The sequence below is a fragment of the Centruroides vittatus genome, unplaced genomic scaffold (assembly GCF_030686945.1).
Source record: "Centruroides vittatus isolate TY-2023 unplaced genomic scaffold, ASM3068694v2 scaffold_386, whole genome shotgun sequence".
Lineage (NCBI taxonomy): Eukaryota > Metazoa > Arthropoda > Arachnida > Scorpiones > Buthidae > Centruroides > Centruroides vittatus.
The window spans coordinates 7204062-7231555 of record NW_027122706.1 but is presented as its reverse complement, the minus strand read 5'-3'; the positions used below and the strand labels follow the sequence as shown (position 1 = coordinate 7231555).

Genomic DNA, 27494 nt, shown 5'->3' with positions numbered 1-27494 from the left:
ATTTAAATGAAATACTCTGAAACTCTAAAAATGAATACTTTTTGACTTATCAATATTTATAAATAATTTTTTAAGAGACATTATAAATTATTTATAAATATTGAAGTTATCAATTATTCAAAGAAATTCTACAGCTATATAATTTTATTTTCTTTAAATCGACTTTGATATTTTATTTTAAATAAGTAGTTTAAATTCAATTGTAAAAACGCATTTTTAAGATTTATTTTTATTAAATTTTTTTCATTTTGGATAAGGTAAAGAAAAAAAAAATTTACTTGACATCAGTTAATTCAATGTTGAACGTCATCAATAACCTCCTGGAAGGTACCCAGGGGACCCGGATCCTCCTTACCTTTGTAAGTAAATAAATGAAGAAAAATCAAATAAGTATAGGAAAAATATTTGAATGTGACAAAGGCGTTTTGTACAAATATATAATTTATATAATACCTAAAAGTTTACTCTCCATTCACAGCGCTAGAAGTTATTGATACAACCACAATGGTACAGGAATGAATGTAAATTTGCACGTTCTAATTCGGGCCTACAAATGTCGATTCTAGTTATACTACTGATTTATAAAAAAAAGCAAAAAGGTTACAATTCTGACGTACACCATTAAGTTATCATCATCAACGGATAAAAATTATCGAAAATACTGTACTAACATTAATAATCATCAATAATGTTTTATTTACTGTAAAATTCCAGAACAGAATTTGAGTTGTAAAATTCTCTGAATGTTGAAAATAATTTTTACAAGATAAAATATTTTAGCTTGTCGCTAACTCGATAAATCGATTTGTCGGTTTGAAAATTATTAACACTAACTTTGAAATCGTTTAGTAATGCACTGTTAGAAATTTCGGGATAAATTTGTAGGCTTATGACTAGCAATTATACGCTGTCATAGGACCACGAGACAACAGAAGGTTGTAAAAATTACTGACTGTCAATGTACTGCTTTAAACGTTATATAATTTTCTTCCTTAAAAGTACTGCTGAGACCGTGGTTAGTCAGTTATTTCCTTTACAGTTATGACTGTAATTCGTACAGATTTAAGAAATTGTTTCTAATCAATATCATTATCCTCTTATTAGTTGTTTACATTTTCTCTTTTTATTTAGATGCATACTTTTCGCATCAACTGATTGCTGTTTCTTTAGCTCCTGTAATGTAATTAGAATACAGCAAATTTTTGTTACCTCGACGCTAGGTCCTGTAGCGTGTCAATGCATCACTGGGGTTCTTTTCTGCTACGGAGTAGATGTACCAATTACTTTTGGGAATTGTACTTGAATTATTTTACATTTGTTGAAAATATGACTGTTCGACATATCTTTTTTTATAGGTAAGAGATTATGTTTGCATGATTACAGATATAGCTTTGTACTTTAGCCATTTTTTAAACGGTTTACTTATCACTTGAATCGAAATCTCAAACAATTCTGTAACTAATGAAAGTGAAAATACGCTATGTTTGATATTATTACGGGATGACCATATGCCCCGGTATGTTGATTGCTCCACTGCCCAAGAATATCAATAACACAAAAAAAATTACAATTACGGTCGTAATTCGACAAGGATTTTAGAATTTTTTCCTTAATATTATTTTTAATTATTAACATTTATCCATATTGTAATTATTGTAAAACGTCTAACAGTATTTAGGTTTTCAATGAGAATGTTAACTTATTGAGAATTTTCCGATGATACTCTTCTACGTGAAATTTTCAATACCTACCTAGTAATCGTAACTTTTATTTCCCTAAAACCTGTAAGTTCTCTTCGACAAGACTATATGGAAATTAATGCTAAATATTTTTTTTATATATATAGATTAAACTATTAAACTATTATTCGCATGAGATCTTTCATGTATTAGTAAAAAGTGATTATTTTTAAAATTTATTTTTAACAAATAAAGCAAGCTAATTGCTTAAAATATTCTTTGTTATAGTGTATGAAAGAGTTTCGGTTTTATGGATAAAGTTTGAGAGAGATTAATTCAAACGAGTGTTTGTAATGACAAATATAATTTCAGAGAACTCGTTTAGTTCATTTCTTCTGTGAAAGTACGATTGTGTGAATCTTTCACTAAAAATCTGATATTTGTCAATTTTGTCTGGAATTCCGGAACACCCATGGCCTACATTAAACGTACGGAAATATTTTTTTTCTCAAAAACTTTTTATTTCTTATGACGGCACCAATTATAAGTTTGCGGTATTAACAACTATATTCTATTGGTATTTTAAACGTATTTTTAGATATATGTCTTGTGACAATAATTTTTTTTTTTACCGAAGTTTACGTTTTATAACGCTATGCCATATCATAAAACATTTTTGCTTGAGATTTCTTTTGAAACTGAATAATTTTCTGCGCTCTTGTTGTTATAAAAAATTCCATCAATGAGTTGCGTAACTTTCCCGGCGAACAGTTTTTATATCTTTAATTATTATAAAATGACAACAAGCTTAATTTTGAGGGTAGGGATGAGTTTCATTTAAAAAAAATTGTAAATGCTAATAACGAGTAAAATCTTCATTAAGTCCGACCCCACTCGAAATATGATATGTGACTCCTTTATCTTTCCACCTCTTTGTCTTTAAATGCCAAAATTTAATACATCAATCCTCTAATACAGAGACTTTCTTACAAAATTTAAGAAATTTTCGGCAAAAGGCACGGGAGTTATTAAGCTTCAAAATGGGGGGAAAATAGTGTCTCCCACACATACACTAACAACATCCATACATACAGAAAAACATCCAGATTTTTTGCATTTCTTGATGTTTCAAGATCTCTTGAGTCAAAAATGTGAAAATCTTAAAGAATGATTTTTTGACCGATAGCTGTTCTTTCCTTCTATTATATATAACATAGTCAATAACATCAGTTATTATAATACATTAATATATTATATATATACACACTATACACTATACCTACATATAGTGTGAATACCAGCGCTTGCGTAAAGCATCAACACCTTATAGCCTATAAAACCGGGTTCAATTTACGCCCACTGTGAGCGAGGCGTAACCTATAATGAAGGTCTCCAGTATGAATAAGAAAAAAAAACGACTCCGATTCAAATTTAACATTGTGGGAGTTAACCAGATTGATACTGTGAATTCAATTCTGAGTCTCCTATATCGAAACGTCTGGTCGTTCAAATTCATGCCTAAACATTTTCAGAATGCATTAATAACACATTATATATTTCAAATACAACATGAAAAGCTACAACATGTGAAATAGTATTAATTTTATAAAAAGTATTATTTAAACTTTCGTAAAAGTAAAAAATACTAAACGATAAATTTATTTTGCTCCATTATTATTTTAAGATTCCTTGAAAGCAGTTTCAACAAGAACATAAAAAAGCATGTGAAATTCATTTGGTATGAAATTCTAATAGTTGAAATAATCTTAAGCTTTAAGTATAAATATTAACTTTTAGAGAATAAATACAAGACTCAAGACGATATTATTTTATAGACGAAAAATACTATAAACTATTAATGCCTTGACTAAAATTCAAGAATCTCGTTAAAAACAAACACACCAGATAACGATTGGAAGATATAAGTAATATTCATTTAAACAATTTGCGAGGTTGAGGCCGAAGTTTTAAACGCGAAAACGTGTACGTCGGACGTTCAGCGCCGCTTTCCTGTAAGCCTAGAAGTTTGACAATGGCGTTTGGAAAGTCGAGCACGATTCATGCTCCACATTCCAAACGCCATCGTCAAACTTCTGGGCTTACAGAAAATGTACGTCGGCGCCGAACGTCCGACGTACACGTTTTCGCGTTTAAAACTTCGGCCTCAACCTCGCTATTATTTTGTAAATGATACCTGAGCAGACGTTATTGATTATCTGTCATATAAAATAAACAATAAGTGAATTATTACTTTGCTAATCACATCAAATTCTAAAATGTTTATGTACAAAAACTGCGTTTACATCGCAATGCAACCTGCTGGTTTCTGTGTAAATACACTTTACAGCGGTTTGATTGTAATTCCGAGCGACAGTTGCCGACCGTAAAATTTATAGGCATATTCGATAGTTTTTTCGCCATTTTTTTCTAACAGTGTATTGTTTATAATTCTGAAAACAGTAAACGTCTGATTTATTTTATATCATTATTTGTTTGAGCCATAATTAGAAAAAATGATAATGTTATAGCAGGATATATCCAGATAAAAATACTTGAATGCTGTTCCTATTTTTTTACATTAATATATCAAAATTTTATTATTTTGGTTAATGTTTCATTGTGTTATTTAAATCATGAGTTCGGAAAAAATTAATTTGAGGAAAGTGTTGTTTCTAGCCTATTTTATTTTAGACATTGAAAATAAAACTCAAATACATTTTTTCCACCTTAGAAACGCTTACTATTAAATTTGGTTCCTACAATAAGTTGGCATAATAAAAAAGGAGGACAAACAAAGGAGTAATTAAAGTATTAAAAATACAACTGGGAATATTATCTGATACTGTCCAGCGACATATTTTTCCTACTCAGCTTAATTTATTAAATTAAAATTAAAATACAATTGGATTTTTAATTGATATATCATGTACTACCCTGAAAATTAATATTATGTAGGTTATTTTTCAATAATTAAATCGTTTTAAAAATATTGCCTATTAAAAATGTTACTGATAAAATACATTAATTTCCTTTTCGGTAATTTATTATAAAAATATAACCGAATAAAATATATTTTATACGTTAATAATTATTTTGTGCTATTTGTGTTCAGTTAATATTTTATAGCGGTTTTTAGCGAATAATTTTACGCTAGATAATTTATTCTATCCAGTGATACTGATTCAATAATAATTAAATAAAAAATATAGTTATTATTGTAAGTAAAATATACTTGTGTCTTCATTTCACCAAATTTTAAAAAATGACGTTTAATTCCGCAATTTTTTTAAATTTGATGAAATAAAACATTTTATATTGCTTAACATATTTTACGACATAAGACACACTCCCATATTTCAGCAGAGAATATTTAGAAAAAAGTATTTAGTGTGTACAGTATACCCTATACCGCGCCTTTGGCACTCGCCCTGAATTTTTTTCTTTTTACTTTAGTCTGTTTTTTTTTTTTTTTTAAATAGGCCTAAGTAAAAGAATGCCCACTTATTTATCAGTGTAAAAGAGGAATTTAAAATATGCAATTGACAATTAAATATTACCATTAAAATATTCAACATGAACACATGCAAAGGCAGATCAGCTATAGCAGACAGTAATAATAATAATATGTTTAATTAAACAAGAACATTTTTATTCAAGAGTTGGGCTAGGTAGAGGTTACCTGCAGTCTACGGAAGGTCGTCTGGGGAATTCATTAGTTTATGAGAGTCGCGGGGCAATTTTTGAGCCTTTTTTGGGAGGGCAAGAGTTGCATTGTAAACCATAAAGCATGGCAGTTTGTCCCGATTGATAATAATAAACAATTTATAGTATACATTCTATCATTTGTAATAAAAAGTATCATTTCTAAGTTGCATTATTATAAATTTTTAAAAAATTATGAAAGCGTAAATATTTTTTATTCGTTTCTATTTTTTAAAAAAATGTAGTTTAACGATGTTTAATTATTGTGAATGAAATAATTTCCTTTGTAGTAATTTTTTATAAACTCATGTCTTTTAATATGTAATAATTTATTTCAGAAAAGACTAAAAGAAATATATTATGAAAGTGAAAAAGAATTTCCAAAACACGCAATAACTTTGAGCGAATAGAGGATAAAAAATACAACTCGTAAAAATGAAGAACGACTTGAATATGAATGTGATTTGTAATAAATCAAGTCATAAGCTATCATATAACAAATGAAAAATTGTACGGTCATCCTCATAAATATAAGACCAAGACGTATTGTGAAATTTTTGGTGACATATCCATTAAATATAAATATAATTTTACCTAAATACGATTAAGAATAATGAAGAATCTGTTATGGAACTTATTAAATGCTGGCCATCTAAATATAAGTTACCTACGTTCTGTGTAATTAGGAAAAAAAGTTGAAAAATATCATACGAAGTAAATAAGGAGATTTGCTTAATTAGCATTTAATTAACAACAATTTTTATATTTAAAAAACAATTTTAAAATATCCGACATTAGCGTGTGTTATACAAATATTATTGAATATCAAAATTTAATTTAACGATATTAAACGACAATAACAAATTTATAAGAAAATTTTCGTGTAAAAAAATATTATTGATTTTGTAATAACAGCGAATAGAGAGTAATTTACATATTTAAACTTTTCGACGAAAATATAAGTTATAATTAAGTATATTATAGTTAATAGAAAATGCTGTCACGATTCGTCGTCTAATCTTCATTTTTTCTCCTATATTATTTATTATATGAGCAGTTATTATAACTCAATCCTTGTCTAGAATAAGTCCTTTGTTTATGTATAATAGTTACAGACAATTTTAGTATCGGTTTTCTCATCCTTATATTTAAAGTCATATTCTCTCGATAATAAAGATTAAAGATATAGATTTATATATACGTTATAAACAGATTTTTTTTTATCTGATGTATATTTTTATTAAGTTTTACATCATAGACAGTAAGAAATTAATTACTTTTTAATTAATATTTACGCTATATGAATACAATTAAAATAATAATAGAAATTAATTAATTTCCATAATTATTTTTAGTTCTATTTGAGATTTACTCGTTTATATTTTTATCATTATTAAAATTTCAGAAAGGTATAATCACTGCTTGCATTGCAAGAATAGTTCAAAGCTAATTTTTTTACGTAAAAATATTATTTAGACTTGAATTAAACTGTAAATCATTTAGAAAAAATAAAATAAATCTGCAAGAAATTGGCAAATTACAATGTTAAAATAAAAGTTATACCTACTTTTTAACATTTCAGGAAAATTACCGTATAATAAATATTTGCATAAAGCAATTATTTTTTCACATTAAATAAGTATATTAAAATCTCAAGGATTAAAAAATAATTTTGCAAAAAGAATACTTGTAAATTGAAACATTATCATGACTATAGAAATGTAATTAGAGTGAAAGTTATTTTCTGTCAACATTTATTCATCCATTTTCTTTGTTAAATTACAAAAGAATCTCTTAAGTTTTGTTTGGTGGATGCAGTTATTTCTCAAATTACTTTCAAAGGTGACAATTATAAAAGAGTACTTGACCGGGAGACAGATCAAGGTCTAGGTGTATCGTAAGCTAACAGTGGCAGACGGATATGAAGGGCGGTTTTCTGACGAGTCGTTCGCGTGGCAAAGATGATTACCATAAAGAGCCTATCCCACAACTGGAGATGGTGTCTGGACAGTGAGGTCACCGGTAAGAGCGGAAATTGAGGTCAGTTTACTGTCAGGTAAAGGTCGAAAGAAAGTTTATGTAAATGTAGTGTAAGAAGTGCTAGATAAGGAAATGAATACATATTAGAAAAAGATAGTATCAAATTTTCATTTTGATGACACTAAAACGAAGGTATTTCCTTTCTACTTTCTTAAAAAGAACAGGTTATTTGGGTGTATTTTACTTTTGAGTTATACCAAAACTCGTCTTAACCCCTTTATTTTTCGTATGTGCTGTGTATGTGAATGCTCTATAAATTAATCCTAGTTCGGGTTTATATAAGAGCAATTACAACCTGAAATTTAAGCGATTTACTTTTATTCTATAATATATAATATCTAACGTTTATGATCGGATCGAATAATTCAGAATTAATATATATTAAATATTCAAATTTTTAATTTAAAACTAGTTATTTAATTGCAAAATTGTTTGGTATATGTTTTTTACCTTAAAATGTTATAAATATTAATATATAAAATTATTTGTTATTAGTTTTCTTTATTTTCAAATTGTTTTTCCTTTGAAAATAAAATAAATCTGTCCAGAAAATTTATCAGAAATTAAGCGAGAAAGTTAAAATTTTCGAAAATTATTCTGGACAATATTAAAGAATTTTGCTTTACGTTGCTTTTCTACTGTATTATCGAAAGCTTTTACCATTAGCAAGTGATAATTTAGAAGTGATTAAAAGTGAAATAGTTCGTGACATCATAGACGATGCACGCAATAAATGTATGATATAATCTAAAGCAATTAACAATAAATAAATTACGTCAGAAGTTACGTATACGCGCGCATTCATGCTACACTCGCGCGCGTAGGTATGCATAAATAAACTTTTTGATTTACATATACAAGTTTATACCATATACGGTATATTTATTTATACGGTAAAATATAGTCACAAATTTGAAATGCTTCCTGTTAGTTTTTTTACTCCCTTATCAGACCTTTTTTTTATAACTTTATATCGGTGAATCGGTTTAACTGTAAAAGGTAGATCGTATAATGTATTTTTAATAAAATTTATTAAAATATTTTATTTACAGTTGTCTTTTCTATTATTATTTTACTCCGAAGTCAATCCATCTTGTTTTTAGAAAGTCAATTCCTACAATTTTCTATTATCACTTTATGTGATAAGTTTTATTTTCCTTCTTCTTCTTTTTCTGCTTATTTTTTATTCTGGATTATAGATTCATAAAATATTTATAAAAGTTTCATACTTAAGTTGTTTAAGTATCATTTAAACATAAACATAAATGGCAAGTGAATAAATTATAAATCTACGTATCATATGTTACGAACATTAATAAACCGAATTAACATGAAATAATGTCTAAATTACAATATATTTTTATATTTTTTTCTTTAATACTTAATATTATACTGTAATTAGCATTTAAAATAATAAATGAAGACATCATTCGAATACGTGTTTGCAATTTAGGTTCGATTTAATAACTTTAGATTTTTATCAAAATTTTAAAAATTTTAAGAATTTATCAGTTAAATCACATTTAACATTCATACAAGCAATATTTTTAAAATATTTTAAATAATGTCTTATACAGTAAAAAGAATAATAAATAAATAAATTTAAGCAGATCAACTGTCTTCACTAGTCTCGTGATAAATGTGTTTAATCTCATTAGATGTGCAAGTCCAATGGTTGATGACATCATTTCCACATAAGCTTATTGCATAAAGAAATATATGATTCGTCTTTAAACCATAATTTCCAAGAGTTCAAGTAGTTAAGCAGAAGTATATCGGAACATAATGACAGCATGTCAGAAAAGAATAATGTTCTTGCCATTGATGGTAGAAATCATTTCGTAACTAGTTAGATATCGTCATTTGTTTGAAAATGCACGGTAAATTATCGTTATTTTATAGCCATTAAAAGATACTTTAAAAAATATTTCAAAAAAAGATATTAGCTATATTTTTTATACAGCTGAATAAGTAAAGATCTAATAATTATATTATTTCGAATATGTTTTAACGAAATCGAGAAGCGCAAATAAACTCTAATTTTTAGTAAAATATAATTTAATCATTGATATTTTATTATAAATTATTTTTATTAATTTATGTGGTTGATTTTGAATATCTTAGGTCTTCTAGGAACGTATTTTTTGGCTCATTTCGTAAATCTATTTACAAATAGAAATGAATTAGTTGCGCTTCGTAGTACTTCCTGTTTCGGCTTATGTAACGTCATTGGACCGTTTCTGATCTATATTCATCATTTTAGACTATTTTAATCTTTAAAGATTTATAAAGATTGGGTAATGATATAAAAATAGTTATTTGGAAATAATGATTGGTATGCCAAGTGAGCATATCTATGATACAAAAAGAAATATATTATTTGAAAATATATCTGTATGATCATCTTCGGTAGACTGATACTATCTGTTTTTTAGATCTAAAAGCTGTAAGCTAGGATTTTTTAAAACTCTTTCCTACCCGTGAGCACTAAGAGAACATTTATCTATGTCATGAGTTTTGTAAAGCCCACTGTACACTGAATAGTGAGAAACAGGGCCCGATATATCCTACTCATGAAAATTTCTGAGTCGATCTATATTCGAATCCAGATCAGCTAGTTGAAGTCTTGGCTATCCTGCGTCAAGCAAACTAGGTTTTGTAGATAATTAAATATATATATAGACTTTTTAAAAATTAATTCTAGTGCTATTTGAATATTAAATTGTATAATTAGAAAACGAAATAATAATTTAAGTTTTATTCTACATTTGGTACAGTGTGTATTTGTACATTTTAATGAAATAAAATAATTAAAATGTAGTATAAAATACCTATGTTAACACTGAAAAATTTTAAAATATTTGCGTGCCGTTTTTATCATAAACAGCTTGGGATTAATTGATTTGTAACGTTAAATTTGCAGAAAATAATTATAGTAAATAGTAATATATTTTATAACTATAAATATTTATCTAAACAATAACAAAATTTATTTTTCTATCCATTCATGTCCATCCATTATTTATATGTACTATTCAAAAAAATTTAGCACTGAATAAACAGAGTAAAGATTTATGTTTAATTACAGATAGAATAAACTTACGATAAAATCTGAAATTTTAGTATAAAACCATTATTTTTACGCTAATATGAAATAGGTTCTTTAACATAGTCTGAAAACAAAATCTAATACAAAAAAATATATATACATTTCGTGCAGAGAAAGTGAATCATTTTAAATATCCGACTCATTTGTCACTCTAATCACGTACTGGAGATTTAATGTTGCAATTGTTCTTTTTTTCTTGTGATAATGTTTTGTCTATAAATTGCTGTTTTAAGTGTGGTAATGTCAGATTTCTTTAGATAACATCTAAGAATGGGACTATATTTTAAATGACGAATTTTGAAAAATAGAAATGAGACATTCCGTAATATGTTCATTGGAACTTACGCAATAAATATTGGATGAAGGAAATTTAGAAGAAATAATGCTTATTTATTTAATTTTTATTCGAAAAATTGTAAAGTAACACGAAATATTACGTTTTATTGTCGCGATGCTGGATTATAAATTGCTTATGATGTAATATTATTTTCAAGTATAAATCTTATAAAATTTCCTATATAAAAACTTATGTATGTATAGTTGAACACCAATAACGACCACCTCTAAATACCGATAATTTTTTCCAGAAACGTTTCTTCTTGAAATGTATACAAAATAACCATTGATAGGCACATAAAAATGTTCCCATCAATGGCCGTTATTCGGAGGTTTGACAGTATTTTAAAACAGTAAATCGATTTATAATAAAATTATAAATTCAATATAAATCTATTAATGTTTTAGCAGAGATTTAAAAATACTTTACAGTACAGCGTAATTTTTCTTTCATGGAATAAATGTATACTTACCTTTTCTATATTAGTAAATGTTTAATTCATTCATTTTCTGTTATTATTACATAGAACCTTTATTATCATAAACGTTTGGGGAATTATTATATCTATAAATAATTATGAACTTTTTAAAATAGTCATGCGAGTAATTTCCTACTTTATGAAATTTTGAAGTATTTCTAAATTTTTAATGGTGAAAAATAGATTAGAGTATTAAATAAGATCACAATAAGAATAAAGTAATCACATATTTTACTAACATAACGTGTATATTTATATAATAGACTTTAATTCTTCTCTATGTATTGAGAAAAAATGTTGTAAATATAAATATAAAAAATATTTTTATTTAAAAAATCTGATGTATTAAAAAATTATGTAATGTTTTCTTACGTAAATAAAAATTATACAATTTATAACAGTAGATTTAAAAACTGAAATACACGTCGAAAATAAATCGCATATTCAGAGGGAAGAATGGAAGAATAGAAGTAGATTTGTAACAAAATTGATTTAAATGCTTATTTTGTATTTTGTCTAATAACTTTTGTATACACATTATAAACCAAGACAACGTGAACAATAATAAAATATGTATTTAATACTTAATTTTTGAATTTTTCTAATTTCTTCTCTAGAAATAAATCGCGACAGCTGCACAAATTGCAAAAATTCTGCTGATTAGTAATACTAACTTGCAAATAAAATGAATTATTCTACTTTAATCTTTGAATAAATTTATTTGATTTGATACATTCAGCTTCATAATATAAATATTTTCGTTATCGTGTAATATAAAAATGCCAATGTCCTGCTTCATTGTTATCAGCTTTATCTTTTACTTTTTACTTTTGGCATTTTATTAAAGTACTTTTCGACATTTTAATCGCTTTTAAAGATAACTTCTCTAGAATATTTGTATAGATTGATTGATTTTTTTACATAATTATTTATGTATTTTGTATTTTTGATTGAGCTTTAACTTGTGTATTGTGATTGATATTGTCTTTTGATAACGTTTTAAATAAAATAAGCAAATTTAAAAGTTTTCTGGAGAAAATATCAATATAATATGTCTAGAAGATGAATCTTTTATTATACACCATAAATATTTATGGACTTATCTTTATGATTAGATTTAATTCACTTGTTTCAGGAAGATGTGACATGCCAAGAGGATAAGTCGAAACAACTGTTGAAATTAAGTTAAATCTTTTCGATGTTTTCATAGCAACAACTCATTTTAAATATAATAGTGAAATAAAAAGAGAAAGTACACATTTATAGTATTAAAATATGCACTTAAAAGTTATTGTAATCAAATTCAGAAATCTATTCTTATATGCAACATCAAACAGAAAAGAGAGAGAAAAGATTTTAAAACTCTAAACTATTTGCATAATGTATATAAAATCTAAAATTTATTCAAATCTAATCAAAATTCATTAAAGTAAAACTGAAAGACCCATTATTTTCAACAAAAAGGAGCAGAAAATAAGATTGTCAACTTTTATTTTTGCAAATTAAAATATATTTAGAAATTTTAAAGTTCCTAATTTCATAAATCTAGAAAAAATCCATTTATACAAACGAACATTCGGATAGAAGAATTTCAAAAATTTTATAAGAATATTTAAAATTCACATAAAATTTATGATGTAAAGATACTGATATTTTACTTGTATCTATGATTATTTGAATAATATAGCATTAACAAAACATTTATTCAAACTTTACATGGATTCAATAAATGAAATTTTAAACATATAAAATTCCAAGGGTCAAAATACGATATTCATTTTTTACTTTATACTTTTCTTTAATATATGAACTGTATTTTAACAAGTTTTATTCTAAACTGCGATTTAATTATGCAAATTTTTCCATTTATATGAATGCAACCGGATGTGGAAACAGTAAACAACCAACTTGGAATGGTTTATTTTGAAAGAAAGATAAAAGCAATGTAAAATAATTTTAAATGTAGAATTTACTATTAAAATATGCTTAAAAATACGAAAACGTGAAATCGTGTTTAAAAAATATTGTAAAAAGTAAGTCAGTTATCAACATTTTCCATAAATATTGTATGTACTTGGCGCATTCAGGAAAGAGCATATCAATCAATTGTGCGCTTTTATCATTCATAATACTTTTTTATTTAACTATTATTATCTGTTGATTACATTTAGGCATTCTTAAATTACAGTTTTTTCTTCGTCACAAAAGTACGACATCTTAAATGCTATAATTTCCTCTTCATATCTTTTCAAGGTCTATTCTTAAACAGGCCGCTACGATTTGTGATTAAATATCTTTACCAAAGAATTTAAAATGTCTCTAAAGATTTGTGGTTTCGTATCTTTATTAAGTAAATGTTTGGAGGGCAAATATTATATAATTTATAAATACAAAAATTACATTTTTCTATCAATTATAAGCAAAATATAATAATTATAGCTAATTAATTAGAAATATAATTTAATTTGTAACCAGAAGCAAAATTATCTGAATAATTTAGAATTTTATGATGACTTTTCTCATAAATTTATATAAACTATCAGAGAATTAATAAACTTTAGAAAATTTTTAAATTTAAAAACTCTCAGGAGTATTTAAATAAGCTCAAGAACATCTTGTATACTTTATTTATTAAGATTTGTTAAACATTAAATCTTAAAATAAATATTATTTCTTTTTTAGTATTTGGAAACTTGGGATAAGTTCTAATTGAAATTTTCATTCATTATCTCATCAGATGCAATATATAATTGAAGACTAATTTACATAACTTTATTTTCTCATGAATTGAATTATAAAAATTATACATTTCAAATTTTAATTTAAGAATTTATTTAAAATAAAATTTAATATGTGATAATCATCCGGAGATCTTATAATTTTTTTCAAATTTTAACACATAATAATTTTCCTTTTTATTTTATATTAACATTTATTTTCATGAAGGATCATTAATTTACATTTATTCAAATTTTACTAATTTGAATATAAATTATAATATGTATATAAAAATTAATTAGTCCAGAAATATATCGAAAATTTAAAAACTAAAAAACGTATTTTTTGAATTCCGATGTGAACAGTCACATTTCTTCTGACTGACAAGGACTAAGCAGACAAGAATATCATCCAATATATTTTAATACCACTTTCTTTAATAAGAATAACTTTAAAAAATAGAAGATGCATAATTTAAAAGAATTACTTTTACCAGTATTAATACACTGTGCATACAATTGTGTTTGATAAAAGTAGCATATCAACTATAAACTATTCAATGATGATATGTTGGAGATAAAATTGGCTTAATACGATCGAACGGGGGATAGAGGATAAATACACGCTTGCTTGTTCTTTTCTCTTTATTTAGATTATAATTATATTTACAATTAAATTCCTGTCAGGGTCCTGTAGGCTTACTCACGATATCGCATCTCTCAGATAACGGCATGCATTTATATAAAACTTTCCACAAGTTGCAGCCAATGAACGTTTAGACCATCTTCTCGACCTATTTTTGTTCAAATTCCTTTAAACGTTGCATCTTTTATATGTTCATACAAACTTTTTAATTTATTTATTTTTTCTATTTTCCAAGGTTAATATATTCATTAACGGTTCACCCTATTATTATGAAGCGTAGTCTTTTTTATCAGTCCTGAAGAAGACAGAGAACCTTCTATTTAATTATAATTGTTATATTAAAAATTACTGGTTACAGTTATTATTATTTTTAAAGAATAAAAATTATGTTTAATTGTACGTTAAACTTTGATTTCTCATTTATTCATAAAATGTTTTATTCTTAAAAAATTGTGATGAATGAAAGTAATTGTACAGTTCCATTATTTTAAATTATATTTGTATTATATCTTAAAATAATGGTTAAAAATGGTTATTTAAAATGATTTTGTACAGTATATTTACATTAAATTATAGTAATTTTAATACAGTTATTGTACTGCATATGTTAACATTGCTTATATTTATTATACCGTTTCATTTGTTGAAATATTTTATATGAGAAATATTGAGCTTGGTTTCTAACCATTGATAATTTTGCTTACCTAATATTTAATTTAAATGTTATTCTTTTATGTTATATGAAAAATGAATTCAATAAAATATTTGTTTATTATAAATCTAAACTTTTATAAAATGCATTTAAAATAATTTTATACTGATTTTTTTTAATACGTACTGTACCTTTAACTGATGGTAAATCAAGTTTTAATACGAAATATATGTCTAAATTATATACAGTTTACAATAGACTTTAGTAAATTTAAAGTTGGAAACATCTTTTGCCAATAATATAATATTTAAAATAACTATTATTTGAGATTACAGGTCTCAATTAAGTCTTCTTAATTCATATTATTAAGCCAAAATTTCTACTTTTAAAGTCTAGCTCTTTATTTCTATTCTTGTTGTTAACTTTGGAAATATTTAAGAGAGATGCCATAATAAAACTCTGGTAATTCTGAAGAAGTGTAGATTTATATTAATTTATTTCTTTCTATTCTTTTCTCTTCTGTAAATATTTTTTAGTAATATTATCTATATCCAGTATATACTTATACTTAGTTTACAACTTTCATATATGTAATTTACTGCACTTAATTCAAATATTGTACTTAAGAAAATTAAATGAATTTATAAAATGATATTTTATAAGTAATGGTTTTAATTAATTTTATAATTAATTAACTATAATTATTATAAGTTCTCGCATAAATTTTATGCTAAATGTAGTCAACGGTAAGCTAAAATACAAACAAGTTTGAGTAAATTGTACGTAAGTAATGAGAGTAATTGGAGCAGTGCAATAGAAGAAAATTGTAATACGAGGCAAGAATATTAAATGTGAATAATTATTTTTGATTTCAGAAATTATTCATAAAAGTATTAATTCAAATAATAGAAACGTTAATTTTTTATATTATTTTGTAGTTTTTCCATCTCTATTTAAAATGAAATGTTAAAATGAATCTTTTTTTTTATAGATAGGATTCATTTTAAATTGTAAAAAATTTTCAAGTTTTTATCTCTAAAATTTTGTCAATAGTATATATTATTATCACCATTTTATTATTTAAATCATAAATTTTTGTCTAAATAAAGTATGTTCAATGCATTGTTATGTGAAAATGATTTAAGCTATGTATTTGTTCGAGTTATAAATAAATGCAAATAATAATAATTTTTATCAGAGATATTTGCATATTTTCAAAAGTAAAGATATTGAAGAAATATGTACTGAAAACCACATAGAAAGATATGAATTTTATTTATATGCGAAGTACTATACAGTACATAAATATATAAAAACACTTATTATTTTTGCATAGAATTATCATTTTGAGCTGTCAACAAATATTTTTGTAATTGTATAAAAATGATTAAATCATTAACAACTCATCTAAAAAATATAATTATAATGATGCGAATGTGCATTTTAAAATTTAGTTTTGATTTTCGAGGCTGTTATGTATAACAGAGGGATTGTATGGCGATCGGTCAAAAATGACCCCTCAAGATTTTTACATTTTTGAACTCAGGGACATAGAAATGTCGAGAAATTTAAAAACAAAACTTTGGAGGGTTTTTTTTGTGTGGATTTTAGTGTGTGTAGGGGGAACGATTTTGTTCGCTCTCTTTGATGCTTAATAACTCTTGTACTTTTTGATTGATGTGTGTTAAACGCACGGCTCGATAACGACCATATTGAATGAAACTCCGAAACTGTAAATGGGAATTATGTGTGACATATTTAGTGTTAGAATTTCACAAGGAATTGATTGCTAAAAGATTTTACTGACCTACTTCAAACCTACCTCAATTTATGAACGATACCTGATGTACTCAATGTACAGAACATTCTTTGGGTACATTCTATATTCTGTAGCGGGGGTGTTAGATGACTTTCTTTCCCACCCTGTATTTTAAAAAACATGTTTCGTCATTCATAATAGGTTAGTCACACGCAAACAACAGAACGTATCTTCTTAAACTTAATACAACAGTTCCTACATAAAATCCTTATACTGAACTAAGTGAAAGAAGCTAAATTTAAAACAGAATATTTGTGTTGTAATTAATAAAAGGTTAGTTTAAATTGAATTAAATTTGAACAAATTATCAATTAAAGTTCATCTAATTTCATTTTTATGTTAAAATATGTATGTAGTGCCGCCCCAATAAACTCTGAAGAATCTATTTATCTATTCTAATATCCTCTTTTCATTAAAAAAAAAAAAAAAAAAAAAAAAAAAAAAAAAATATTGTGTTTGCAACTAAGTAGACTAATTGGATTAAAATAAAATTATTCTACGTGAATTGTTTGTTATACGTTTTTTTATCATCAGAAACGAGCATTAATAAAAGATTAAATGATGATCTGTAATTTATAAAATAAGCTTACGTCTCATTAAATATAATAACATTAAAATTTAAAATCTTTGAAAAGTTAAGTTTAATATTTTATAACAATAATGATTATGATTAAATCGTTGTGCTGTTTATTAAGTGAAATGTTAAAACAAACATAAATACTGTAACAGTACTATTAATTGATGAGCTAAAATATTGAGAACTTTAAATATGTTTAAATATATTAAATATCGTTTAAATTACTAACGTGTCGTTTCATTCCGTTTCTGAGAGATTTAATATTGGATAGAAATTTTATAAATTTAATGTTTCAAATACATTTTCTGAGATCTTAATTTATTTTTTTAAAAAGTCAATTTGTACATTCATTATAGATAGGATAGATTTTTAAAAGAAAATTTAGAGGATTTGATGAATTTCTGTCAATAATTCATTTTTCTATTATAGAATTGAAAATATCTAATTTTATAAACATTTAGAAAATTATATATTATTTGATATAATTTTTTATAAAAATTTATAAACTTTAAAGTTTTAAAATTATTTAATTATTTTATAAATCTTGAAAAGTTTATTTCCATTTGATTTACATTTTTAAAACGTTTAGATTCCAGATAACTTAAGATTCGTAATGTAAAAATAAGCAATAAATTTGGTTCTTATGAATTTAAATAATGAAAGATATATTTTAAAACAGCATTTTTTTATCGCTTGTAGGCTTAAATTTTGTATAAACCTATATTTAAAGTTTTCTCTACGATGCAAATTCATTTGTTTTCTTTTTATTTATTCCATTATATTGATAACTGCATAAAAAAGGAAATTATTGAGAAAAAAACTTAAAAGTGTACATAGAAATTTTATGTGAACAGTAGATTAATAAATTACAAATAACGAAAATACTTTATTCAAACAATAGTAAAGCAGTATATTATTTTGTCTAGACTTCTTGTTTCTCAGTTATTTATCGCATCCGGATATATAACATTGTTCTCGTAAACGTATTAATAAATTATTCTATAGGATTCTATAAGATATGTCAATGTCACATTTTCAAATTTAGTTTGGAATTAAAATAGACTATTGTGAAATTTTTCATTTTGTCTGTTGCGGAGTTTAGAAATCTTCAATAAAAGAAACAAAAACGTTTTCTAAATGACAATGACTTGTTAGTATTCGATTCATACTGTTAATGTAAGACGAATGTTTAATCATATCGTCACGTTTCTGTATCATTATAAATTCTATAGACGATGAGGTATGATAAAAAGACAAAGCCATGATAGCAGCTAGCTGCCTAAAGCTAAATTACTTATCCGGTTATTAAAAGACCCAGAAGCATTTTTCCTTCGAAAATTCGTTCCAGTGAATTTATCTTTAATCTGATATAATCGTAACTCTTTTATCGCTGAAGAATCCAGGAAGTAGTTTTCGTTTCTCATGAGTATTATAATAAATCTTTATATTTAAGTATAGATTTTTGTTTTTATACCTTTCCAAAAATGACCTTCCAAACGACCTTGTATTCTTTACCTTTTTTTTTTCCTTTTTTTTGTCGTAAACATTAACATTTCACTATTCATAGAGCTCGTCTATTCGTGAAAAGAGGAATTTTATCTTTAAAAAGTTGATCTTATCGCAACTTAAATTAAATGATATCAAATTAATGTTTTGAGATAAAAATAAAAAAATAGGAATTTATTAAAATTTTCCATAAAATTGTTTAAATCTCTACGAAATTAAATTTCTGGGAGAGTAATGCTAAGATATATTATCATTTGTTTTTACAAAATAATAAAGAAATTTAAGAAAAAAAAAAAATGAAAAATTAAGATTTTTCTTTGTGATCTTATTAGTTTCATTTATTCATTTTCTGTGACAGAAATATAATTACAGTCATTTATTACTGTTCGGTCTTTGTTTGGATAAATAAGAGTAATCATTTACTTTAACAAAGTTGACATCTTGAAACCTCTTATGAAAATGAATGAATGAAATCCTTCCATATATACTCACAAACGATTGAAATAAACAGTGATATTTAATTATTATAACTAGTTGCACATCTTGAAATTAATAAAAGAAAATGTGATAATGGTTTTATATATTTTATTTTAATATATGGCTTTATTATTTATTAAATTTAATATGTTGTCGATTTGTATTATTAAAATATCCCGCGATCATAAATTAAGATAAAACAATTATATAGACTAAAATGATTTTTGTTATTTAATATTATAATTTGATAATAATTAAAATATAATAAATAAAATTAATTCCACAGATATTTAAATTATATACACTTTATACACTACACTACGCTTCTAGGGGGAAAAAAATCAAAGTATAACTTAAAAATAACTTTTTAAAAGTTTATAACATTTCTTATTCAGATTTATTTTTACGTGTCAAATTATTCATTTAAAATATATCTATTTTAAACGGGGACGGCTAGTCTTTAGGGCCACAGAGGGACCCGGCCTCAACAATAATTTTATCAGACAAATCGAATTATTTACTAACGAAAAGCATCTGATTAAAAAAATTATTTAGGTCTTTTTAAAAAACTAAATTATTGTTATAAAAATGCAAAACTACAAGACATATTCTATACGATCCCATAAGTAAATAGCGGGAGAATATACACAATGCTGCTAGTTGCCTCACTAGTGGAATATGCGGAATTTATGCAGCATTGCTCGTACACTGAGAATGGGAACCGCACGGGAACCTGGTCCCCGTTTCCATTATACTCCTAATTGTTTAATTGTGGGAGTTGGCTTCACTCCATTGATTCTAAACAAAATCATTACCAAATTTTTGGCAACCTGAAAATAAATATATGAAGTTTAGAAAGAGAATAACCTTCTTCGGGTATAAGTGAAATTTCAAAAAAAAAAAAATGATTTCATTTATTTATTTATTTATTTATTTATTTTTAATGTTCTAATCGAAACATTTATAAGAAATGGCAACTATTTGATAATGTTAAATACAACAACGAATGTTCTGTGAGCTTTCATTGTTATTCAAATTGCATGTATGACGAAGGGCAATGGACGCTGAATAAGAGAGTATGAGGATTAACATACATTGACTTCTCTGTTGGATCGATAGAAATTTAAACTCGAGACACGTTTAGCATGGCAGAGATTCGTGATAATTTTCACTATACAAAATGAAATACAGATCTATTAATGTAAATTATATTTTTATAGATTTACTTTTTAAAGTTAAAAAAGTGTTCGAATAAAGAAATCATAAAATATTATCTCATTTATTTATTATACTATATATATTAATATTTCTTTTTTAAATATATATATATATTAAATATTAATTTCATTAAATATTTTAATGAGATAAATAGGAATGATTGCAAGAATCATTTTAATTTTATCATTTAATTATAATTACATTTAATTTTTAAATTATATAATTTGATTTAAAGTGTATAATTTTTAAAATAATGCAATTTATCCTATATTTTCATCTCGCAATTTAAATTAAGTATTATTTTCACTAGATTTTTATAGGCCTACTCCTAATACTCTTAATTACCTTTATTTTATATTCGCTAACTGCACAATTGAGAAATAAATACAGCTAGTTTCTTTTAAAAAGTACATTGTTTTAATATCTTCTAAAATAAATCGAGAAACGGCATATTTGTTTATCACTTTTTAAATAAATTATATGAAGAAGCCATTATTTGATTTTATATAAATATTAAATACATTTAATTACACTTTGGAGAAAAAGCTATAGCGAAAAGGATTTATAAAATTTTCTCTGAATTAAAATTAAAAGTTTATTTTAATAAATAGTCATTAGTATCATAACTAGTTTTATATGTAATTAATTTTATAGAAACAATTAATAAATAGTTAATTAGTTTATTCGATTGTTTATTTATTGATTAAAGAACTCGAACATTATATCGACATTGGCTATTCGAAGTCGTGGATGAAAGTGTAATTCAGTAGTTGGTTGAATGACCCTCTTTCAACTTATTGTATACGATGATCTATCACAATTAAATATTTATATCCGGAATAAATAAAAAGTGGAATGACCCGATTTGTTTTGATTCGGAATATAATAAAACTTACATAATTTTTATTATCGAAAACAAGTTTTCTTGAAGAAAAATAGCTTACTTAACCAGAAAAAGTAGTGAAAAATTATCTTTAACTATTGATACTATCCACTCTCAAACAGTTTTAGTTTTTATGTTTTTCATATTAAAAGAGCATTTTATTGCAAACGTTTCGAAAGCAATCTTTATAATCTTTTAAATATTTTTGATAGTAACAATTAAATTTACGTATTATCAACGCCTGTTTCCATCGCTCAAAGATAATATCAAATTAAGTCATGCTTCTTCTTGATCTTGATTTAGAAATGAATCAATTTTTATATTTTAACAAGTTTAGAAAATAAACATTTTGGAATAGGGAAATTGAAGCTTAAACATTTTATTATTCAGAATGTTTTCATTTTATGTTAAGTTTAAAGCTAATTATAAAAGTGTAAAAAAAATCTATAAAATGTCCGTAAAAATTCATTTAATGAAAATATAAAATCTGTAGATATAAATTATATAAATGAAAATTTATATTAACTACTAATTAATTCAAAATTCTCTTAAAAGTGACTAAAAGAATTTAATAATATTACTGTATTATAATATAATATTACTAAATAAAATTTGGTAATAATAATGGTATTTTTATTACTTTTATTACCAAATGACGTTTCCAAATTTCTAAAATTTAAAATGAAAAGAGGCAAACCAGAAAACAAAAAACAAATAGGCATCAAGCAAAGATAATCTCAAGTTCTATTCTAAACTTCATTTTGAAATAACTCCTAAGAACTTTTTTCCATTGGGAATAGACTTCATTAAAATTTATCAAATTAGAAAGAAGATCCATTAGGAAATTTACATTGCTTGAATTCCATTAGGCATTTTGTTTTCTTGTAGACTTAAAAAGAAATAGAATGTCTTTCGAATAAATCAAATAAATTTCATTTCATGCTCGTGAAAGAATTTTTTTTTTTTTCTTTTGGAGTGCTCTTAATTCAATTGTTTGTTCCACACTCACATTTATATTTACTCGTTTACGATTCTTATAGATAATTCTATACAATATAACAGATTCAAAAATATTAAACTAAATATAGAAGCGTAATAAGTTTACTAATCTTAAAATTCCATTTAATTAATCTGAAAACTTAATTTCAATCTCTAAATTCAAAAACGGTTATATTTCTTCATCGAGGAATTGAAAATTCATTATATTTCGTACATCTTTTATTATACATTTTACATTAATTTTGAATTTAAAGTAGTAATTAAAATATCTTTGCATATAATGTTAATAATTTCCATAATTAATCGATAAATTAATTATTAAACTTATTTTTGGATTTTATCATAAATTCATATTTTTCTAAATAACTTCTTTTTATTCAATTAAAAATCAATACTGGACTTTAGTAAGCATTATTGAATGAAAGATATAAATGATATCAATTATTTCATATATATTTCCTTATAATTATACTTTAAACTTTTATAGTAAATAGATTAATACTAAATGGATACTTTATCAATTATTTTGCAAAAAATATTCATATTAAAACAGAAATTAATTGATTAAATTTTTTAGGCTAATTTTTAATGCTTGCTCTTGATGTGATCTCAGGGCTTCCATAATGGAAAAAATTTTATTATGAGCACCGAACTTCAAATGGGAAGCGAGGCTGAGGAATGTGAACAAAGAACCAATTCAACAGTCTATAAAATTCGCTATAGTTTCAATCAAAAATTGGATACAATTTTGTTTTCAGAAATAAATACTTAAATAGTTAAATTATAAAAATATAAATAGTTTAGAACAGATAGTTTCTGTATTCTAAACATAGAGAACAGTTCCTAGTTTTGCTATAAATTTTTTTTTGTCTATTATTATTTCAAGTTTTTAAATTACAAAGCAAACATTTGTATTTAAAATAATATATATTTCACATAAAAGTGATAAAAGTTGAAATTATCACTATCACTGAATAATAATTATATTATATATTAATGGAATACTTAATAAAGCTAATAATATAAACAACTGTTATATATAGAAAAATAACTTAAAATGTAAATGAATTAAATTTTAAATTATTCTCTAAATGAAATCCAATATTAATGAATTTTTATAGCATACACGATTTTAAAAACTATTATATAGTTTTTGATAAAACTATTGAATGTCTTTCATTTTCAAAATTCCATTCACAAATCTGTAAATTTGTACACAAAGTTTCGTTGTTTCTCTTCTTTTCCATATTTGCTCAAATAGCTTCATTTTTGTTCATCACTAGCTTCTGTAAACAACTTTCCTTGCTGCTGTGTTTAACATGTTTTAAATCTATTTTAATTTTTATCGGTCTCTCGGTGTTTTTGATTTCTGAATTCTATTCTTTAAAACTTAAATTTTAAAGGTGGTTTCTTATTAACTTCGATTCATACATTTCGAAAATCAGCAAGAAAATGTCACATGATGTCAGTTTTCAGGTATTGAAGCCTGAACATGTTTACCAAAGTAGATGATGTAACAGCGTAAAATTTAGAAATGAATACCACCGGAAGCACTTTCAGTAAAGTAAATCAAGCAGCTGAAACGTGAAGCTGATATTCGTGTTACTAAACTGAATGTATTGTTTAAAATACTTTAAACCAGAACTTTGCTTCGTTGTTAGGTTTTGAAACAATTTGTTGAAATTTTTCCGACAGATGATATTCGAATAAAATAAATCTTCATTTACACTCAACAAGTTAAATTGATCTTCACAATTTTATAAGAATCTATAGCAACTGAAATCGGACAGAAAAAAGTAATTCCTTCTATTTGAAAGTAAGGTATAATCGGCCTAAAATAGGAATCCGTCTTTATTGATTTGTTAATGATCTAAAAGAAAAGTAGTGCATCTTTTAATTTATTTTTTTATTTTCTGTTTTTATTTTACCGCATATTATAAAACTTTACTACAAAATAAATATTTATATCATATTCAGTTTGTAGAACTGCCATTTTTTGGCGCAAAGCTTTTGATATCCTGCTGTCTCTCCACAGAAATGTAGATTTCATCCTGATTTATTTTCCACTGTTCAAAACAATGTAAATAATGAAACAAAACCAATCAGAATGATTTTGACGAGTACATATGCTAGTCTATACGTGTACCATGTACAAAGATGTCTATATATTTTGATTCATGCTTAATAGGAAAATCTGAAACTGATTTTTAAAATCAGAAAGGTTTTTTAGAATCACCTATTTTAATGCCATTTTAATTCTATAAGTTCAAAGTGCTCGGAGATGTTCATAATATCTACGAATTAGAAAAAATTTTAATGAAAAGTTCAAAATACGTTTTATTTATTTTATACATTACAATAGTTTATTTTATTATATATATATATACGCACTGTACATATATATTACAGTATATCTTATAATAATTATATAGACATCAATCATTACTATACTAAAAGAAAGTTTGTTTTTAATATGTAAAACATGGATAGACAAGAATTCATTAATGTATTAAAATGCTAGCACGCAATGTACGCTAGCTTTACAGTGAAGAAAAGTCAATATGTAGTAACTCCATTAACTTTTTTTCTTTCTTTTTTCCTCCTTACATTTTAACAAGAAGAATCTTATTCAAAAAGCTTAACAATAGAAACTCCATTTCTTTACGTTCCTCTCTATTCTGCTACAAAATAATTATTATTTTTAAATTTTTTTCCTTACAAGCTACTGTAGAGAAATAAATGCATACTTACATGCTAATATTTTACTTGAAACTCAGCTGAAAAGAAATCATAATTTAAGGTGGCATATTTCTTTATGTTTGATTATTATAAACTGAATGAATGACGTATCAAAAATCTTTTTGTATAGTTTTTTTATTATGTATAACTTTTCAATGTTTGTAATGATATAAAAATATAATGTAATAAAAATAAATTTAAAAATATAATACATAATTAATATTATTACCTAAAAATTTCATAACAGTGTTTCGTTGTATTTGAAGTATTTAATTGATATAATATTTAAATCTTTCTATTTATGCAACATTTTATAATTACATTTTATTCTTTATATAATTAATATTTAATAGATGATGATAAAAAATTCGAAAAGTTTGTTTATTTTTTATACGCTGTTTAGTCAGATTAATTTTTATCATTTCAATGCCATGAGTATATAAAGAGTTGTGATGAGTCATCATGATTTACTCATCGAAAAATATTTATATGGATATATGATCTTTAATTATTCTTAGTGTTTTAACCTGATTTATAGTCATGTACTTATTTTCGGTTTATTCCATGAAAAATTTAAAAATGTTAACTTATAAATCTGAATTTACTAATACAAAACTTCAAAACTTTGTCTCCTTATTACAATAAATTGAATTTTGAATTGAATTGAATACAAAATATAGGAATTTACAAATATAGGAATAAATAATTTACATAAATACATTTTGCTTTTATTTAAAATAAATCCTATTTAATACTCTTATAGGATTTTAAAACTTAACTTAGGTCTATACAGGTTTAATTATTTATTTAATTTATTTTTATATCAGTAATGATTTAAACTTAAATAAATGAATATATTTAATTAATTATATATTTTCGATTATTTACAATTTGTTTGTCGTGCTATTGATAAATACGTACTACAAGTATTCATTAATTAATAAACAGATTAAAAAATGGTATTACAGTAACTTTGTACAAATTATTTATTTATTTTTATCTGAATTAAATCATAGATTACAACTTTACTAATTTATTAAAGAATATTATTGGCCATGTAATTACATTATAAGGCGAGATATCTTGTTTCCTTTTCCAAAGAAGTACTTAGAGCGGTCGCGTGTACTTCTATACAAAGATCCATTATTCTTTCGATAAAAGCACATTGTTTTTATCATCAAAATTGTATACTACATAATATAGACTTTCAATTCATTTTAAAAAATTCATTCTCTCAACACTCTATTAAAAAAAGTGTGAATAAACGAAAAGTATAAACTAAATAATTTATCTTATAAGAAGATAAACAGCCAAATAAATTGAGTACGGTATTAAATCACTTCAATTATAAGCTAAATAGTTTTAACAATATAGTTACTTTCTAATTTTATAATTTGAACTGTAGGTAAGATAGATCGTTATGATGAACACTGACCTAATTTAGACATCAAACTAATGCTATTAAGATAATAAGCTAATGTTACGCTAGATAAATACTGTATAACGTTATCGTAATTAGTTGTAATATAAGGTTAATCTATCGTTGAGATGCATGACTCAACACCAATCGGATAAATCCCACGGGTTCAAACTGTTTTTTTTAAATATATATATCTTCTGAGAAAACGGAAAAAGTGACCAGTTCAGATAAATTGTGTGTGACTTGCCTTAGGGATATGTTACATTTTCACTGTTTTTTTCAACAAGTAGTTTTACTTCCCTTAAAAATCTCGTAACAAACTGCTATCGTTTAGTTGCGGTATAAAAACTATACATTTTCCAGCATGAGTGAAAATCAAGTGATCAGATAGAGTATTTCTTAATGAATAATTTAATATGTATATTTGTTATTCATATTGTCTGAATCTAACAGTTTATCATAAACATATTCGAAATAATTTTGTTTAATTTGTAAA

General features: G+C 24.6%; 1 protein-coding gene across 6 annotated transcripts in view; it reads left to right on the top strand.

The window, feature by feature from the left end:
• LOC136988835 (uncharacterized) overlaps positions 1 to 27494 on the top strand; it is a 163168-nt gene that overhangs the window by 20628 nt on the left and 115046 nt on the right. The window contains exons 1-2 of one of the 6 annotated variants that reach the window (XM_067286803.1): positions 7141 to 7421; positions 9080 to 9301. The exons of 2 other annotated variants lie outside the window; for them this stretch is intronic. The gene's annotated coding sequence lies outside the window, so the exon portion shown is untranslated. Of the gene's footprint in view, positions 1 to 7140; positions 7438 to 9079; positions 9302 to 27494 lie in introns of those variants that run through there. 3 more of the 6 variants (XM_067286801.1, XM_067286800.1, XM_067286804.1) reach the window with 3 other exon arrangements.